The sequence below is a fragment of the Nicotiana tomentosiformis genome, chromosome 1 (assembly GCF_000390325.3).
Source record: "Nicotiana tomentosiformis chromosome 1, ASM39032v3, whole genome shotgun sequence".
Lineage (NCBI taxonomy): Eukaryota > Viridiplantae > Streptophyta > Magnoliopsida > Solanales > Solanaceae > Nicotiana > Nicotiana tomentosiformis.
In genome coordinates, this window is record NC_090812.1 from 135,539,294 (window position 1) to 135,547,321 (window position 8,028).

Here is an 8,028-nt window from a genome sequence, read left to right on the forward strand (position 1 = left end):
TATATCCTCACTTTAATAATCAGAAAGTTGGTATTTCATTGCTCTATATGTGCAACTACTAATTACTGTCCTGTAAGTGACATGATCGAGTACAATGAGGTCTACTTTGCTTGGAGTTTGAGATCAAGGCTGAAGAGATCGATCTGGTTCAACACCTGTGTTTGGAAATTCTATATGGCTTGATTATAGTGGTGTACGTGTTTGGAATCCACAACAGCCTTGTCCATTGGAATCTTGTCATATGGAATGCATAACTTGGCATCCGGTGAGAGCATTTGAGGTGCTACTTGGTTGCTGTTCTTGGCAATTGGATTCACTTGCACTACGTGGATATGGAAGCCAGTATAAGAAGTTAGGGCTACTGCGACATTTAAAAAGTGACTTATGTAATAAATGTCGGAAAAGAATTAAATTTTTGACTTTTTTTTAAGAAATGTCGTAAATTAAGTGACATTTAATAATAAATGACAAAATTATTGACACTTTTAATTAAAGTGTCATAATATTTGTCAGTATTTGCTGACTATTACAGCAAATGAAGGAAACTTATTTACGTTTATAATGCTAATTCTGATAAATTGAAACTAAAACATTACGTGTATATTACAGAAGGCCGCCTATCTAATGTTCTTAATTCTCCCAAATACCCTACTCGTGATCTCTCCCCTTTCCTCAAACACAAAATCACGATTGCCATCTTTTTATATTCGCGAAATTGTCGAGGCATCGTAAAACTACAACAGCCTAATGGGATTTTTCTTCTGGACTCGCTTCATATACCTTTCAAGCGTTCCAATCAATTCATCTCGAAGTTCATAGTCGCGCTCGATTAGCGGATAAGCCAATTCCAGCATGACGCAGAGAATCAAAAGGGGAGATGACCTGGTTGGTGTTAGATTATTCTAGAATTCTAAACATTACCAAAATTTAGGCCTCCTTTTATACACCATCGGCTGTCATATCTAATCTGTTCTCTAGTCTATAATACTATTGTTGATAATTCTCGATATTTTAGTCAAGGTTACTAAGTTTCGAGTAAGTTCTATTCATCTGTGATTCAGTGCTATTCTAGATTGAAATTCTGGTTGTCTGCCTTTAAAATGGTTGCAAACTTTTGTTCCATCCTATTCTGTTCCTACCAACTGTTTGATTAAATGCTTTAGAGGATTAACTAACATTTATTGGATTTGCACTTTCGTAGCTAATCATTTTTCTCATAACTAGAGAAAGAATTTATTTTTATCAGCATAGCAGCTTGATTAGAATCCTTTTACATTTCTCAAAAAAGGAATAGAATTCTTTTGTATAGATGACATTCTCATAATTACTTGAGGTTGTATAAGTACACTTCATAATTTGTCTACCATTCCATTCTTCTTCATATGCTACGTGTGACAGTAGTTGAGGCTATCTAAGTACTGCTCCTTGACACTATGTTAACGATACCTGTTGCACTTGCAACAACAGAGCTTCATTATGAAGCATCGAGCTGTAAATTGTAGTACTACATCTCTTGGTAAGAAGTTAAACAAATCAAATATCAAAAGTCAGCTCTTTTGCTGCATCTTTTCATGTTGAAATGATTTTGTATGGTACTGATTAGATTATTGACATTGTTTGGGTGTTCAATTTGTTCTTACAACTACATAACCTGAAATTCATTTACCACATACGACATACTGATGCACCAGTCGATGCAAAAGGTAATTAAACAAATTATAGGACTATCTTTGCATCAATTAGATAGTTTATTTAATTATTTATTCCCGACACCTACTCTATATTGATCCAGTGAAATGACACTCTATAATCTAATTATTTGTTTCACTGTAAAAAACCTAAGACGAAGATATAATGTAACACTGCAAACTAATATTTGTAATGTTGTTTCTCTTTGCTTTAGCTTGTAGAAAGCATTATCCATCATTCTTGGAATAATGAAATATGATGGTTAGGAAAAGATTGCTCAAGATGTGTGTCCACCTAAACGGCTGGCTGAGAAGGGAATATCATTTGTGAAAAACTTCCTTCAGCTATATGTAACTCCATCTCTATAAGTGGAATGATCTTTTCCATAAGCTAATGATGCTGAATTTATACATTTCTCTTGAGCTTCTAATATTGAATCGTTTTTATGTTTTCTTGCAGAAGGTAGGAACCACATGACTTATCTATACTTCTTCAAGATAGTGTACGAGGTACAATCATGTTGTTCTTTCTACTACTTAGTAGTTTCCTAAATTACCTTAGTGATGATTGTATTCTTTTTTTGTTTCAGTTCTTGGAACAACACCTTAGAGAATGTGAGCAACTAATGTAAAGGAATCCTCCACTTGGGAAAGCATGGACGCTAAAGCTTTTCCATCAAAAGGACGATACTAAAGCTATTACTCGGTAGATTGTTATGGAAGTTTAAGTGAAAAGTTATGTAATTGTATGTGAAGTAACTCTGTATTTAGTTCAAATTGTTTGTAATGTACTGAAAGTATTGAAATAAGAATAGATGTTATTGTGAATAAATTGTTGTTAATTATTGATTTCTTTTAATATAAAAATATCTTTAGTTTAATCTTTATCCATGACAATTCTTCATATTCATGTTATTAGTCAAAAACTATAAAGAATTTAACGGCATTTATATATATGTCGCAAAAAAGACAGGTTAAGAACCCAAATTATTGACATTTAAAAATGTCATAACTAAGTGTCACAAATTATTTGCCGACATTAATCTAAATGTCGGGGAAAAAACGACATTGAAATTTCCGACATTTAAATTAAGTGTAAAATAAATGTCGGTAATTGATTTTGTGACATTTATGTGACTTATGCCGACATTTATAAAATGTCGCCGTATGTCATTTTTTTTTTAGTGAGCATACATCCTTCTACTTTGTAATAGCTAGCTCAATATTGTTAGTTTTCTTATTCATAGTATTAGCTAGTAGTTGTTTACATATTTTACATTGTTTTGTACACCTCGTGAGACTTGGACCCAATTTTGGAATATATATATATATATATATATATATATATATATATATATATATATATTAGCCACTAGGCAGGTGGTATATTTGCCAAAAAAAAAAAAAACCTAAACCCCGCTTGCTCTTTCCTCTCTCTTTTCTCTCTAGAATGGCGATTTAGGAATTCACATGGCTGCCAACGCCTCTCCCCAGCCTTTGGCTGTGGGAGAGACTAATTCAAACCCTAATCAAGCCATTACATATGCAACAAGACTGCTCACAAACCAAACTGCTCAAAATCCATCAAAAACTATCCTTAAACCTATTGAAATAATTCATGGAGAACCTACTGTTAAGTTTACAATGGAGGAACTTGGACAATTCACTGTTGAAGAAGGTTTACATCAGGCCCTAGTATTAAAATTCTCGTTTGAAAGGTTGGAAATGCAAGAACTTAGAAAGCTCTTGCCAAAATTATCTGGAACTCAAGGACGCAGCTTGATCGGATGGTTGGCGAGACGGCACATCCTCATCAGGTTTGATTTGTATGAAGATTATGTTGTAGCTGCTTCTAAAGCTATTAACTATCTGCTCGTTAATGGTGAGAACCATCAGTTTAGAGTTTTCCCTTGGACTCTTAGTTTTAGTCCTAAGGAAGAAACCTCTAGGGCGTTCGTATGGATATCTTTACCTAATATTCCTCCCATGCTATTTGCCAAAAGTTCCTTGCTGTCCATTGCTTTAGCTGTTGAAAAACCTATAGCTATTGACAAAGCAACGCAAGAAAAATCTAGTCCTAGCACGGCAAGAGTAAAAGTCGAGTTGGATCTGCTTGATAAGAGACCACAAAGAATTAGGATTCATTATGTCGATGAAGTAACTGGGCAGATTGTGGAATATTATCAGGATATTGTGTATGATAATTTGCCTCAGTATTTTTCATATTGTAAATATCAAGGACATGGGGAAACAAGCTGTCGCTTTTTACTAGAAAGAAATAACATTAATGATCAGGAAAATTCTGTGTATGAAGGCCAAAATATTGAGAAATATCAAGGAGATTTGAGGAATTTATTGGACAAAAAGAAGAAGGCTGCTGGTGATTCTTCTACTGCTAATGGAGGTGATCGTATGAAGCAGATTGCAAATGGTAAACGTTTGAAAGAAACAAAAATAAATGGTGAAAATTTACATGTCGCAAATAAAGGATCAGATGCTTGTAAGCTACTATCTATCGCAGCTGCTTCTAGGGCTGCTACAGTTCCAGTTGAAGCTGCTCTACATAGGGTTGCTCAGGATTTGACAAATGCAAAAGGACCTGTGGTTGATCGAAATTTACCTAGGCTTGCTATAACTATAGGAGCTGAGCAACACACTAATACAGCTGGACAGCTGATCATTAAAGAACATGGGCGAACTAAGGTGCAGATATCAACAGATGGGAAGGAGAAAAGAGCTGGGCAGGTACTTGATGTTCCAAGCAAATCTCAGGATTTGGAGGGGGGAAAGCAGGCTGCTAAGGGTCCTGGTGTTGAACGTGTTTAAGCCAGGGTTGCTAATATTGTTCCTACAATTGATGGGGAGGTGCGTGACATTCAAGACAAAGCTGGACAAACTTCTACGGCAACTCGATATGTTACTGATGGGATTAAGGATGATCAGATCGTGAGGAAGGCAACAGCTCTTATAACTAAACTGCTGGAGTTGCTAATCATCCTGCTGCACTAGTTGATCTAGTTGAAAAACTAGCAGCTCCTATAGCTACTGCTGTGCAACAGGTAGGTGTGGAAAAAATAGCTGGACAGGCTGGTATTCAGACGCAGATATCATCAGCTGTGCATGAGGAGGGAATTGGGGTGGATCATCCTACTGTTGCAGTGATTGAATCAGTTGAAAAACCTGTAGCTGATCAGGTTATTGCTGGTGCACAAACAGCTAGTTTGCAGGCTGGAGCTACTGGTGCTTTGAAGGAAGATGTAAAGGGTGATAACATTGATGCAAAGAACACTGAAGACTTGACAATGGTGTCCAGTAAAAAAGGATCTTCAAACAATGTTAAAGGTGCAGCACATTGAGCATAAGCAGGCAGTGGTAAATCGATCACCTAATAAAAGAAGATCTCCAGGCGTGAAAGAGCTGGTTACAACACCAAAGAACATCGAGTTTTCTAACTCTTTTGATGCCTTGAGCAACGAGCAGGAACATGCGATGAATAAGGAGGGTGTATACGGTTAAAACCGGGCCCACCCGATTTTACTGTTTGACCGAGACCGAGAGTTTGCATCGAAGGAAGACTCCAAAGTGGATCGGATCGAGGCACGAAGACAAGGTACCAAGATCGAGATTCGAGACACCTGCCAAGATCGAGGCCGACAGCAATCGAGACCAAACGAGACAGGCATCGAGCAATACTGAAGATAGCGTAATAACGGAAAAGCGAGATATCCGCGACTGGTCGAAGATCATGGCGGAGATCTCGGAACGGATCAAATCAAGAACGGTTATTTAGTTAATCATGGGATTTCCTTGTGTAATTAGAATTGTACCATATATAGAATTCCTCTACTATATAAAGGGGGGTTCCAACCATTTGTAGGAAAACTAATAAAAAAAGCAATATAATTTTCTTTCTCGCTCACACTCTTGTTCTTCAGCTTATTGTGTTTTTGTTGTCCTTGCATCAATCAGTGAAATCATGTATCCTTAAACTCACATTATAAGTTTAATTGTTATCCAATTTTAAGGGTAAACAGTTTGGCACCCACCTTGGGGCTAAGGATAATAGTGATTGTTTAATACTGATTCTAATAACACACACTACTTTATGTTTGTTCTTGTAAGTGTTTTTGTTTTCAGGAAAAAACATGTCAAACTCACAAACAACACCCACACATGGTGACAACGGTTTCGGATTTCACGGGGAGAGCGACAATATAGCCGCCCCAGGAACCGAGGTGCCTCAGGATGATCTCGAGGGAGTACCAATTACAAACCCCATCGACGTCAGTTCACATATCATCCTAAATACAAATTTGGGCACTGATCCCAAAGGTAACGTACGCAGGGAAGGTCGATCTGGTAGTCGAGGTACACAGGGCGGAGGAGAAGGTGGATTCAGCCTCCAATTGATATTTGAAATGTTACAGGCTCAACAAACCGCTATAGCGTAATTGCAAAATCAACATCGAGCGTCGAGTGGGGTAGAACCAGAAGTCGTCCACAAGGCCGAGCCAGTGCCGGAAAGGTCGAATGCCAATGAATCGAGGACTGACCCCGTCATTATGAAAATGCTCGAGGAGCTCACTAAACGAATTGAAATGGGAGAAAAAAAAACAAGGCAAGTGACAAGAAAGTAAAGACGTATAACTCCCGGGTTGACCAAATACCGAGGGCACCACTAATTTTAAAAGGTATGGACTCAAAGAAGTTCGTGCAGAAGCCGTTCCCCCAAGTGCGGCTCCGAAGCCCATTTCGAAGAAATTCTGCATGCCGAAAATCCCCAAGTACAATGGGACCACCGATCCAAATGAGCATGTCACCTCCTATACATGTGCGATAAAAGAAAAAGATTTAGAAGATGATGGGATCGAATCGGTTCTACGAAAGAAGTTTGGAGAAACTCTATCGAAGGGGGCAATGATATGGTATCACAATCTGCCACCTAATTCCATCGATTCCTTTGCCATGCTTGTAGACTCTTTCGTAAAGGCACACGCCGGAGCAATAAAGGTTGCGACTAGGAAGTCGAACCTCTTCAAGGTAAAACAGAAAGATAACGAAATATTGAGGGAGTTCGTATCTTGGTTTCAGATGGAATGTATGGAACTACCATCAGTCACAGACGATTGGGCTGTTCAAGCTTTTACTCAAGGTTTGAATGATCGGAGTTCGGTGGCCTCACGACAGCTAAAGCAGAATTTAATTAAATACCCAGGGGTAACCTGGGCCGATGTACATAATTGATACCAGTCAAAGATCAGGGTCGAGGATTATCAATTAGGAACACCTTCTGGTTCCGCTTATCCGATCAGGCCCGTTGGAAGAACTCAGAGAGATATAGATAGAGAACCTCGATCGAACAGAGACCGATATCAACCATGCAATGAAGATCGCAGAAACAGCGGCCCGGGACGCAATCCCATCCGAAATGATCGAGGACAGAGCTCTCGAGGGCTCATAAGAAAAAATGGTTTCGATAAACGTGCCGATCCCACAGAGGCACCACGATTATCAGAGTACAACTTCAGCATCGACGCATCAGGTATTGTGTCAGCCATTGGGAGAATCAAAGATACTATATAGCCCAGGCCCCTACAGACCGATCCATCCCAAAGAAACCCCAATCAAATGTGTAAATACCATGGTACGCATGGTCACAGAACCGAAGACTGCAGACAACTAAGGGAGGAGGTGGCCCGTCTATTGAACGAGGGTCACCTTCGAGAGTTCTTGAGCGACCGAGCTAAAAATCATGTTAGAGACAGGGATGCAGACAGGAAAAATGAGCAGGAAGAACCACAGCACGTGATTTACATGATCGTTGGTGGGATCGATATTCCACAAGGGCCCGTTTTCAAACGCACTAAGGTATCGATCACCAGGGAAAAACGAACTCGAGACTATGTATCAGAAGGCACTTTATCATTCAACGATGAGGAAGCAGAAGGGATCTCACATCCCCACAATGATGCATTGGTAATCTCTATCCTTGTGAATAAAATTCAGGTTAAACGTGTTTTAATTAATCCAGGAAGCTCGACCAATATAATTCGATCAAGGGTTGTGGAGCAGCTCGACCTACAAGATCAGATCGTGCCCGTAGCTCGAGTTCTCAATGGTTTCAACATGGCAAACGAAACGACTAAAGGAGAAATCATTTTACCAGTAAATATAGCTGGGACTATTTAAGAAACCAAGTTCCATGTGATCGAAGGCAATATGAGATACAACGCCCTGTTCGGAAGACCCTGGATTCACAATATGAGGGCAGTCCCATTTAGATATGACAGGGATCCCGCCGAAAAATGCTACACATCGACTGAGCTTGGACCTGAAGGTC

At 39.0% G+C, this 8,028-nt stretch overlaps 1 long non-coding RNA gene across 2 annotated transcripts; it reads left to right on the plus strand.

The window, feature by feature from the left end:
* Window positions 1–1,412: 1,412 nt before the first annotated feature.
* LOC108944677 (uncharacterized) lies at window positions 1,413–2,508 on the plus strand. Of its 2 annotated transcripts, none has more exons than XR_001968767.3 (3): window positions 1,413–1,703; window positions 1,904–2,198; window positions 2,279–2,508. It is a non-coding gene; the product is annotated as an uncharacterized lncRNA (long non-coding RNA). The 2 variants fall into 2 exon arrangements; XR_011408603.1 differs by having other exon boundaries at window positions 1,911–2,198.
* The last annotated feature ends 5,520 nt before the right edge of the window (window positions 2,509–8,028 follow it).